The sequence below is a fragment of the Magnolia sinica genome, chromosome 10 (genome assembly GCF_029962835.1).
Source record: "Magnolia sinica isolate HGM2019 chromosome 10, MsV1, whole genome shotgun sequence".
Lineage (NCBI taxonomy): Eukaryota > Viridiplantae > Streptophyta > Magnoliopsida > Magnoliales > Magnoliaceae > Magnolia > Magnolia sinica.
Window position 1 is genome coordinate 38,179,165 of NC_080582.1, and position 11,501 is coordinate 38,190,665.

At 36.1% G+C, this 11,501-nt stretch overlaps 1 non-coding gene across 1 annotated transcript; it reads right to left on the reverse strand.

Moving 5' to 3' along the window:
- Positions 1-11,013: 11,013 nt before the first annotated feature.
- Positions 11,014-11,120, reverse strand: LOC131217784 (small nucleolar RNA R71). The gene has a single exon (XR_009157374.1). It is a non-coding gene; the product is annotated as a small nucleolar RNA R71 (small nucleolar RNA).
- Between the last annotated feature and the right edge of the window lie 381 nt (positions 11,121-11,501).

Genomic DNA, 11,501 nt, shown 5'->3' on the forward strand with positions numbered 1-11,501 from the left:
TATGCAATCTACTTCAAAAGGATACACCATTTGAGTGGAGTGAAGAATGTCAATGAGCTTTTTCTAAGCTCAAGGGCATGTTGACTACTACCCCTATCATGTAGCCACCCGATTAGAGTATCCCTTTTAAGATTGTGTGATGTGTCCGACTATGCTATTGGGGTGGTGTTAGGCTAGAGAAAAGAGAAGAAGCCCTATATGATTCACTATGTGAGTAGAACTCTAAATTCTGCCCAAGTGAAATACTCCATTACGGAGAAGGAACTCTTAACCGTAGTATTCGCTTTGGACAAATTTAGGTCCTACTTGATCAGATCCAAGATCATTATCTACATAGACCATGCGGTACTGAAGTACCTTCTTTGTAAGAAGGATGCTAAGCGCCGCTTAATAAGATTGATCCTCCTACTCCAGGAATTTGATATAGATATACAAGATAAAAAGGGAGTAGAGAATATAGTGGTTGACCATCTCTTTAGGCTTGACCTGCCCTTTTCCCATGAGCTGATACCTCTAAATTATATGTTCTCTAATGAACATTTGTTTAGACTCTCCCAATTGCCTTGGTTTGCTGACATTGTGAATTATCTTGCTACGGGTTTCACACTAACATATTGGACTATGCAAGATAAGAAAAAAAATTCTTCGTAGAGGTACATAAGTTTTTCTGGGATGATCCTTATTTGTTTAAATATTACCTAGACCAAATTCTAAGGAGATGTGTGACAGATAATGAACATCAGAGTGTCATATCCTTTTATCATTCTCAGGCATGTGGTGGTCACTTCTCTACTAAAAAGACCATGGCCAAAATTTTACAGTGCGGCTTTTACTGGCCCATGATGTTTAGAGATACTCATGAGTTTTGCAAAGCTTGTGAGCATTGTCAGAAATTAAGAGGGTTGTCCCGTCGAAATATAATGCCTTTGAACCCCATTCTTATCATTGAAGCATTCGATTGTTGGGGTATCAATTTCATGAGGCCATTCCCCCAATCCTTTGGAAATATTTATATTTTGTTAGCAGTAGACTATGTCACTAAGTGGGTAGAAGTGATCTCGTGCCAGAACAATAATCATCAAACGATCATTAGAATCTTAAAAGAAAATATCCTTTCCCAGTTCGGAACACCTCGAGCTATCATTAGTGATGGAGGGTTACACTTTTGCAATGGGCCATTTGAGAACTTAATGAAGAAATATGGCATCTTTTATAAGGTGAGCACTCCATACAACATGCAAACAAGCGGGCAACCCGAGATTTCCAACAAGAAAATTAAACAAATTTTAGAAAAAATGGTTAACTCAAACCGTAAGGATTGGTTAGTCTGCTTGATTGATGCTTTATGGGCTTACCGCACAGCTTTTAAGACCCCCATTGGAATGTCTCCCTTTAAACTCGTCTATGGGAAAGCTTACCACCTACCTATAGAGCAGGGGCATAAAGCCTACTAGGTTATCAAAAATATGAACTTTAATTTGGACAACGCTGGCTCGCTACACAAACTTTAATTGAATGAACTCGAAGAAATTCGGAACAACACATATGAGAACTCTAGAATTTACAAGGACAGGATGAAGGTATTTCATGACTAGAACATTCTTCCGAAATCATTCATAATCGGTCAAAAAGTTCTTCTGTATAATTATTGGTTATATCTTTTTTCAGGTAAACTTCGATCTCCTTGGACCGGTCCCTTCATTGTTACTAATGTCTATCCTCATGGGGTTGTCGAGATAAAAAAATTCGACGAATGGTAATATTTTCAAAGTGAATGGACATCGTCTCAAGCCATTTGTTGAGAAGTTTGATTCAGAGGACATGTCCATGCCTCTGAATGATCCTGTGCACCAGGATTGACCTCCTAATCTGACGGAGGTGTAGTTAGGTTTATTGCTTTCATAGGATTTATGATTCAGATAGTTTGATTTCATTTTTTTAGTCTTCGTACTAACCCATTTACATGTTAAGAACTTTAGAAAAGCTTCAATTTTCCTTCTTTAGGTATTATCTTCCCATCACTTCCCATTTCTTTTCGTTATCTCATGTGCATTGTATGCTCATGTCTTTTACATTGAGGACAATGTAGGTTTTAGGTTGGGGGTGTGGATTAGGTAAACTAATCAGTGTCTTCTTAGTTTTGAGTAAAAATTATGAAAATTTTTAAATTTTCAGCCTAAAAATATGTCTGGGAAATGATAATTTGTGGAATTAAGAATGCTTTGAGTATGATGATAAGATAAGAGATTGAATTTTAAATTGTTGGAGTTTGATCAACTAAGTAAGACTATCACTTAAGTTCTTTCATTGACTAAGAGGATGTCTAAATATCATGATAATCTAAATCACAAGACATGTTTAATTTGCTTTCTGTGAATAGTACAAGAATTTCTGATTATTAGTATGTATATCATTGAAAGATATTGAGAATTGAGTCTGGAGAATTTTATCCATCTTAAAAGATGAAAAGAACCAGTTAAAAAAATAGTTAGATTGACAAAAAGGTCATGTAGAATGAAAAAAACAATCTGAAAAGAATGAAAAGATTGAAAGAAATATGAAAATAATAAATAATTAAAAAGGGACTGTCGATATAAAATCAAAAAGTGGAAAAAGAATGAAAAGGTGATAAGTTTAAAATCAATACTTGATTATTCAATAAATCTTGAGGTGATGAGCATGGCTAACATTATGAAATAATAATATGTTATGGAAAGTAAATAGAATTCACTAAGCACATTGGAAAAACTTGATATATGAACTTATGCTTTTAAATGATTAATAAAGAAACTTTTTGATTGATAGCTCATGTGATTCGGCTCTATGTTTTCAAATTTGCACTCCCACTTCTTTAGATTGTACTCATTCATACTTAATTGCATAAAAGATTATTTTTTAAAAGTTATTTAAACATTAAAGATTAAGGATCACTTCACGTATGTTTTGCTCATGAGTAGCAAAATGCTGGTTAGGGGGTGTGTTGAGTATGAAATATTGCATATTTCTCCCTATTTATACATTGGTTTTATAAACATGATAGTGCTTAATCGATCTAATTATGCATGTTTTCATGTGCAAGGTGATTTCGAGAGCTTAAAGTGAAATTGATGCCAAAAAGACGATTTATACTCAAAAGATTACTAAATGAAGATTTGGAGATTTAGAAGTCATTAATGAAGAACTCATATGCCAAAGATCCAAGGAAACCAAGTGAGGAATGAAGAGAATCAAAAATTTGAAGTGAAGAAAAGAAATCCTCAAAATTGTCCTAAAAAAACATATTCCTAAAAAATTGTCCTGAAAAAAACATACTCTGGAATTTGGAGTCTAAAACAGAACTGTCTGAAACAGCCTTTGGTCTAATCGAAATCGGGCAAAATAGTCCAACGAGAAGCAGAATTTTCAACCATAATTCAATCCGACCGAAATCGCGCAGATTTGTCTAGCAAGAAAGTGCGATTTTCAGCTTTAACTTGGTCCAAACGAACCCAACTTTGGTCCCATCAAAGCGTAACTTTTTATGCAAATTTAAGGCAGTTTCAAAGTCGGTCCAAGCAAATACTATAAATATGGGTCTCTTAATTGTTTCTACGCACGAATTAGGGTTGGAAAAGTGGAGGAAAGTATTGGAGAACTTCAAGGAGTCCTTTCTTCTTCCTCATTCTTCTTCTTCTAATTAGTTTTTATGTTTTGTTTAAGAGTTTTTAGTTCAATCATATCTTTAGTTGGCTAAACCTTTTATCTAGGGTTAAGAGGTGAAGCTTGTAGTGTGTTGAGATTTTTATCTTGCTTTGATTCTTGTTTATGTTGAACTTCATTGATTTTTAGTTTGATTTAAGAAATATTTTCAGTTTTCTATGGTTTGTTGTGACTCAAATTACAATAGACGCTGTGATAGTGTTGAATATCTTCTTTTCTATTTTGAGATTGTGAGATTGGTGAAATTTGTGATTTACCCTTCTCTGTTGGGCATGGTGGATGGTTGAATTCCCTTCCAATCTTCACAATACTCCTTTATGTGTGAACTAATTCAATGAGAAGTTCATATTGTGCTTTAATTACTTATCTTCCAACTGGATAGGATGAGACTTCAATTCTAGTTGTGTTTATTGAATCAAGTGAGGTAGTATGATAGCTAGAAGTGGATCCTTAGTGCTCTAGTTCCCTTTCAATTATTGATAATTCATTCACAATTATTCTCAAATATTCCAGATTTCAATTTAGATCCTTTTCTAGTTCTAGTTCTAGTTATTTTTAAAATACGTACAAGTTTATTCCCTGTGGATTCGACCTCGATCTCACTGATTTATTACTACATCGTGACCCTACACTTGGGGCTGTGAACACTTGAAGATGGAATTTTCATCTCCTAGACCAAATACGCACTGAATTTGGTAAAAAGGTTTGGTTTCGAGAATGGTAGGAATTTTAATACTCCAATGAGCACAACTCTCAAATTATCTAAAGATGAATCAGGTAAAAATGTTGATTCTCATCTCTATTGTAGCATGATTGGTAGCTTGCTTTGTTTGACTTCCAACAGACCTGATATTTCATTTAGTGTCAGGATTTGTGCTAGATATCAATATGCCCCTAAAGAGTCACATTTATAGGCTAAGCTGTTAAATGGATAATCAGATATGTTGCGAGTACTTCTAATCTGGGTTTATGGTATCCACATGATACTTCTATTCAAATAGTAGGATATACTGATACAGACTGGACATGAAATGTTAATGATAGAAAATCCACTAATGGTGGATGTTTCTATATTGGAAACTGTCTTGTATCTTAGATAAGTAAAAAAGAAAAATTTAGTATCTTTATCTATTGCAGAAGCAGAATACATCGCTGCAAAGAATGCATATACTAAGCTTATGTGGATGAAACGTATGATAATTGATTTTGGCATTATTCAACATACAATAAATTTATATTGCGATAACACAAGTGCTATTAATATATCAAAAAAATCATATTCAACACTCTCGTACAAAACATATTGACATAAAATATCATTACATTCAAGAGTTGGTTAAAGAAATGACGATTATGCTGGAATACAATCAAACTGAAAAGTAGCTTGCAGATATCCTAATTAGGCCGCTCAACAGTGTTAAATTTTAAATTTAAGGTATGATATTAGATTGTGTGTTATTAAATGATTTTGTTGAATGAGAATAGTTTTCTTTGTTTTGTTTTTTATTTTATCATTATTTTCTCTATTATTTTTCAAAGAAAAATAATATGTGAAAGAAAAGAAAAATAAATAATCTGAAAAAATTGGAGATTTTTTGGATTTTTCGTCTGGCCAATCACTGACTGAGCCAATCGGCCAGCCGAACATGAACTCGGCCAGCTGAGTAGCACGTGGACTCCCTAAAAAATGTGAACATGTTCATTTTTCCCAAATTCCACTCCTTCGGGTCGACGGTGCTCCATTCAGCCAACTCATCTTCCAATACTCCTTAGTAAGTGCATTTGAATAATTTTTATTGTAGTTTTGACTTCCTATTTGCACTTGCATCTTGTTTGAGTTGATTTTCTTGAATCTAGAAACCGTTTTGTTGGTTTTTTTTTTTCTTGAAAAATCTGATCTTCTTGTTGTTCTTGCCCTATTATTGATTTCTTCTTGTTTAAACCCATGGAACCTAGAATCAAACGTATTGTATGTAAAGTACAAACTGGTTCCTCATCTCGATCCAGTCCACGTGATGTGTGGTCCATACGACCACCAGAGCATGACTTTGAGAACCTTCGGGATTTTTGAACAAGGGGAATAATCATAGAGTAGTCTGTAAATCTAAGTCATATTGCTTAGTACAGACTTTTTTATCTCCTATCTGAGGTAGGATGGGAGAAATTCTACAATGGGGCAGCACTGCTTACCGGTCCATTGTGCAAGGAATTTATGCATCAATTTCTGAAGTTATTATTGAAAATAATTTTTTTAAGTGAAATTTGTGAAGAAACCATAACTATTACACCCTCCACCATCACATTTTTAATGAAAATTGATATGGCAGAAAAAGGAATTCCAATTGCGACTCTTTCTGATAAAATGTCCAATTCAAAAAAATAGTCCATTTCTCGTATTTTATGTGGTTTTAATGCAAAATGGAGATCCGGTAATGCCTTACCTATTAGTAGATTATTCCTAAAATACTGAGTTCTCAATAGAATTTTTACTTCAAATATTTATTCGAGAATGGGGAATAAGACTAATTTCACTCCCTTTATGGTTCATACTCTTCATGTTGTTGCTACTGGTATTAGAATCTGTCATCTTTCTCTAATTTTGTATTCGATTATTCAGTATCATTTGCATCCTAGACATGGTTTCCTTCTTTCTCTCATCTTATGACATCACTTGCTTTACAATTTTGTGTCCAAATACTGTTGATTAAAGTAATGGAATCCGAATTACCTTTAAATTCTTTCAATCTTCATATGATTGAAAGTGCTATATTAATAAACCCCAAGTATTGTCAAATTTTGGTGTGCCAAACGAATTCAAGTTTGTATCTTGATGTGTATCAAGCTTGTGCATCTGTTCACATTGAATCTTCGACGTTTGTTCTGTTCATACTGAATTTATCTTGCCGATATCTACGACGAACTTACTGAGATCTTTAAACTGGAAGAAAGTGAAGACTTAGTTTTCAAGAACATTGCGGTTCAAGATTTGGAACCAAAAAAGTTTAAGAACTCAAGACCTAGTTGAAAACTGTGTTCGATATGTCAAGTTCAAGAATTGAAGATCGGAAGAATTAAAGTTACTAAAGTGATTGATAGTTTGATGGCTCATATGTTCTATCTCACAAGTAAGGTATGATTGACCTAGATTGACCTTAAATCATGATTAGATCAATTCATACTTTTGGTCGGTTATTTTGGTCATTTTGTAACTGTAAAATTCTGTTCTTTCACTAGCCCTAACACTGGCTCGACCAATCCTAGAATTTCCTCGACCAGTCCAGGATTTGTTATGAATTTTTAAAATTTTTCTGTTGGTTTACGACCAGTCCTAGAAACTACTTGACCAGTCATGTGAATAGTGCTCGACCAGTCGTGCAGTGCTCGACTCATTTTCTAGCTAGTGATCTGGACTCATAGGACCAATCATGTGGTTTCCACGACCAGTTGAGCAGGCCACTCGACCAGTCGTGGGACCCACAAGGCCAGTCGTGTGACTGAAAAATCTTATCGCGCCAGAATTTTTAAAAATTTGTTTGGATAAGGCCAGTCGTGCGAATCGATTTTTCAACTACAAATTGCATGTAAATTTTAGAGTGTTCTATTCAATTCTTATCATTCTAAAGCAATCACTCTGAGTTAATTTTAAGTACATTCTAGGCTATTTTGTGCATATTTAAGATTCTTTAAAGTAGCTTTTGTATTTTGATTATGATTCTTTATTCCATTCTTATGTTGAAAAGGGATATTGGATTTACGCTTTTATGAGATCAAAATCAAAGCAAAGCCCTTGCTAATTTAATTAAAAATCATCTAGACTTAGAAACCTATATACTTGTGAGACTGAACATTGAACATCTAAGTCGTCATCAAGTTGGTTCTACCGGGCTGCTTCAAAATCGTCATACAGATAAGTATTTTACTTTTTCTATAATTCAATTCTATTTTTTTGGTTTGTGAGATTGTCAAATATTGCATATCAGACCCCAGTAATTGCCTAAATTGACGTACATGATGAGGCTTAATGGAGTGTTTTACTCGTGTTTTTATTACAGGATGAAATCAGGAGTATGTATTGGAAATTGATGTTAAAGGCGTGGATTTTATGATCCAAAGTCTCCAGAGCACGGGATGGACTCCAGAAAACCAATAGTGAAGATTTTACATGCCTGGGATTGAGGAAAGCAAGGCAAAGGGGCTCGAAAAGGGTCCAGAATGCAAGATCACATGTTTCCCGCCATCCGATCAACTCGAAACTTCATACACGTGATGGGGACCATAAATTAACCGTACATATTAAATTTCAGCCATTGACGATCTCGGGAAGTGGTCTAACGGCCAGATCAGCCCCTTAATTCATTAAGTGGGGCCCGCTGGATATCTGGATATACATCAATTTTGGTCCTGACGGTGGAAATAATATGAGAAAAAGGATGGACAGTGCAGATTTCTCAAAAACATTATAGTGGGCCCTGAGTATGCAGAGTGTGCATCGTGCACACTTGCACCAGCTGTGCACCGTACCCGTATCTCGGTCAGCGCCAGCGCTGACTCGCAGTTTCTTCATCGAAAACGGCAGAGCCGTCCAGCGTCTCCGCAAGCCGACCGCGGTCTTCGGTTGTGGGGCCCACCTAGTGTCCAAATGGACAATCCAAACCGTCAATCCGCTTCCTGGGACAGTTATAACCATCGCTTAGATGTCCGTTTGGTTCCATGCATGTGTACGGACGTTGATCGCTGAAAAACGCAAAACGGACGGTGAGTTCAAAACTCTGTGGGCCACCGCAACTCTAACTCGAAATTGGGCATTCCTAGCCGTTTTTTTCATCCTCCATGCAATGGACGGAGTGGATTATTGAAATAATTATCAAAATGGGTCCCACCATTGCCACGGAAGTTGTTTTCGCGTCCGCGTAAAGGACGACCGCTGGCCGTTTTTGCGAAGGATTGTGGGCCCCGTACGTCACCCGTACGGCCGATCCGAGCCGTCCATCGTGTAGATGGGTTCGAGAACTACAAAACCATGCTGATATTCCACTCCCATGCGGACACACGTGTGCGGTACAGAGGCCACAAAAGGGCTACCCGGCGACGTTCAAAACTGATCTTTTTGTATTTTCTTCTCTGGGCCGTGTCAATGGACATTCAAAACCACCCATTCTTGACTGAAATTTCGTCCTGAATCCAATGGACGGGGTGGATTTTCCAGAAAACACCTCTGTGGGGCCCACCGATCACGGCTGTAAAAATTTGTACTCCGAGTCCTTCTACGACTCTGCCACTGACCCCAGCCATCCAAGGGGAGTTTTGGACGTGGGAAAGGTATTCAGAAGCAGGGGATTCCAGATCTGGAGCAAGGGAGAGAAGAAAAAGAAGAAAGAAGAGAGAGAGAGAGAGATTGTTTGGTTTGACGTTTTTTATGAATTTTATTTAATATTTTTTATGGATTTTATGGGTCACTAATCTCTCAGCTAGGGCTGAGATGAAGCCCCTAATTTGATTAGCTCTTGTATTGGTTGATTTACTTTGAATTTCAATTAATTTGTTTCTTTCTTTAAGTGGGCTTTATGGGTTTAAATTCTATACTTCTCCATCTATGAACTTGATTAAAGTATATATATGGATGTTGTTTGGATGCTTATTATAGGTACTTGTGTCTGATCAAGAACAAGTTTCCTATAGAGGAAGAAACAGGGTGCTTCAATGAATGTACATTCCATGTACCCGACCAAGGACATGGGATATGTCATTCATGGCATTGCTTAAAGGAATTAGACAGTCTGTATGCCCGATTAAGGACACAGATTGTGCTTTCTCTATACAAGTGGTATCAATCTAGATCAAGGTGAATCAACAGACAAAATAAGGGTTAGGATAATTAGGGGTGGATTCGAAAGTCCTAGTGCTCTCTCTCTGATTGAATTTTTCTTCCCTGTTCTTAATTACTTGTTTTTTCATAAAATTGTGCTTAGTAATTCATTCCATTATTTATTGGATTAGTTAAGGAGAATCATAGATTTGAATTGTGACGACCAGTCCTCGTGGGAACGATCTCGTAATACGTACCATATCTACATCTGATTCGTATACTTGCGAGTTTAAAAATCATTTAAATCATGTTGGTTTAAATAAAACATCAAGTTTTTGGCGCCGTTGCCGGGGACTGTTTCGTTCCAAATTGGATTTAGGATTCTCTCTTATCATAATTCATAGTCTTAGGTTTTTTGACTAACTTTAGGTTAAATTTTTTTTTTTTTTAGAAACTAACCTATTTCCTGTTTTGTAGGGACCTGACATAAACTACTAATTTGGTAATCTCTTTCCGAATTTTCTATTTTTTTCTAATTTCTATTTTTAGAATCAAGGTTTTATTTTTTTAGAAGTTTCTATTTCTAGGCTATTTTATTTTATTTTTAGAAATTTCCTATTTTCTAATTCTAGATTCTGATTCTTCTTTCAAGTAACTTTCTATTTTCTAGTTTTAGAAATTTTTCCCTTTTTAGAAACTAACTTAGTTTTTTATTTCTAAGATTACAAACTTTCTTTTTTAGAAATTAACCGTTGCTTAGGATTTTTTCTAGCATTATTTTAGGAATTTAATTTATTTTTATTTTCTTTTTGTTTACAGGAATTGAGGAAGGAAGCTGCTAAATAACATTGTCTTCAAAAGGAGGAGCTCCCTATTCTTCAGACATCAATCATCTCCTTTTCCGGGTTCTTTCTTCCCATTCTTATTTACATAGTTTTAACTTGTTTTAGAATCTCATAGTTTCTAGGTCTAGTTTTATTCATCTTAGGTTGCATCTTAGTTTAGTTTTCTTTCTTATATTGATAGCATAGTTTATGCTAGGACGTAGATCTCTGAATATAGAACTAGCACCGTTTGATCCTGAGATTGAAAGAACAATTCGTGAACGATTGAGAAATAATCCTGTTGAAATGGCGAATGAGACTGAAGTTAAAGCTCTCAAAGATTATTCAGCTCCTGTCCAATTTAATGCGCCTTCATGCATAGTGTTGCCAACCACTACGGCAACACACTTTGAACTTAAACCTAGAGTCATACAATTGTTGCCATCCTTTTATGGATTGGACAAGGAGGACCCATATCATCATGTGAAAGAATTCTTAAACATTTGCTCCACCTTTAAGTTCCAAAACTTCTCAGACGATTCGATCCGCCTACGCCTGTTTCCTTTTTCTTTGAAGGATAAGGCGAAAGCATGGTTGAATTCTCTAGAAGTTGGATCTATCACTACATGGGACCAACTGTCTAAGAAGTTCTTAAACAAGTTCTTCCCCGTTCACAAAACCAATGCCCTCCGTAGAGAAATTACTAACTTCACACAAAAAGAGGGCGAGCACTTTCATGAATGTTGGGAAAGATGGAATGACTTTCTTCTTAAATGTCCTCACCATGGTTTTGAGAAGTGGCAACAAGTTCAATACTTCTATGGCAGTCAAAACCGTCGCATGGTTGATGCCACTAGTGGAGGGTCATTCATGACCAAAAGTGATGTCGAAGCGTGGAACTTCTTTGAAACCTTGTGCGAAAATTCCCGGCAATGGGATTATTCAAATAGAGGTGAAAGTCCCCAACCACAAAAGAGAGGTGGTATATATGAGATAGGAGTCATACCAGAGCTGAGCGCCAAGCTTGATAACCTGACAAAGAAAGTTGATGCTCTGGTATTAAATAATGGACCACCACAAACCGCTCAAGTCGAGGCATATGCCACATGTTCTAGTCCTGCCCATCCTATGCAGTCTTGTCCATCTGGTGCAGCATTCACAGAACTTCTCTC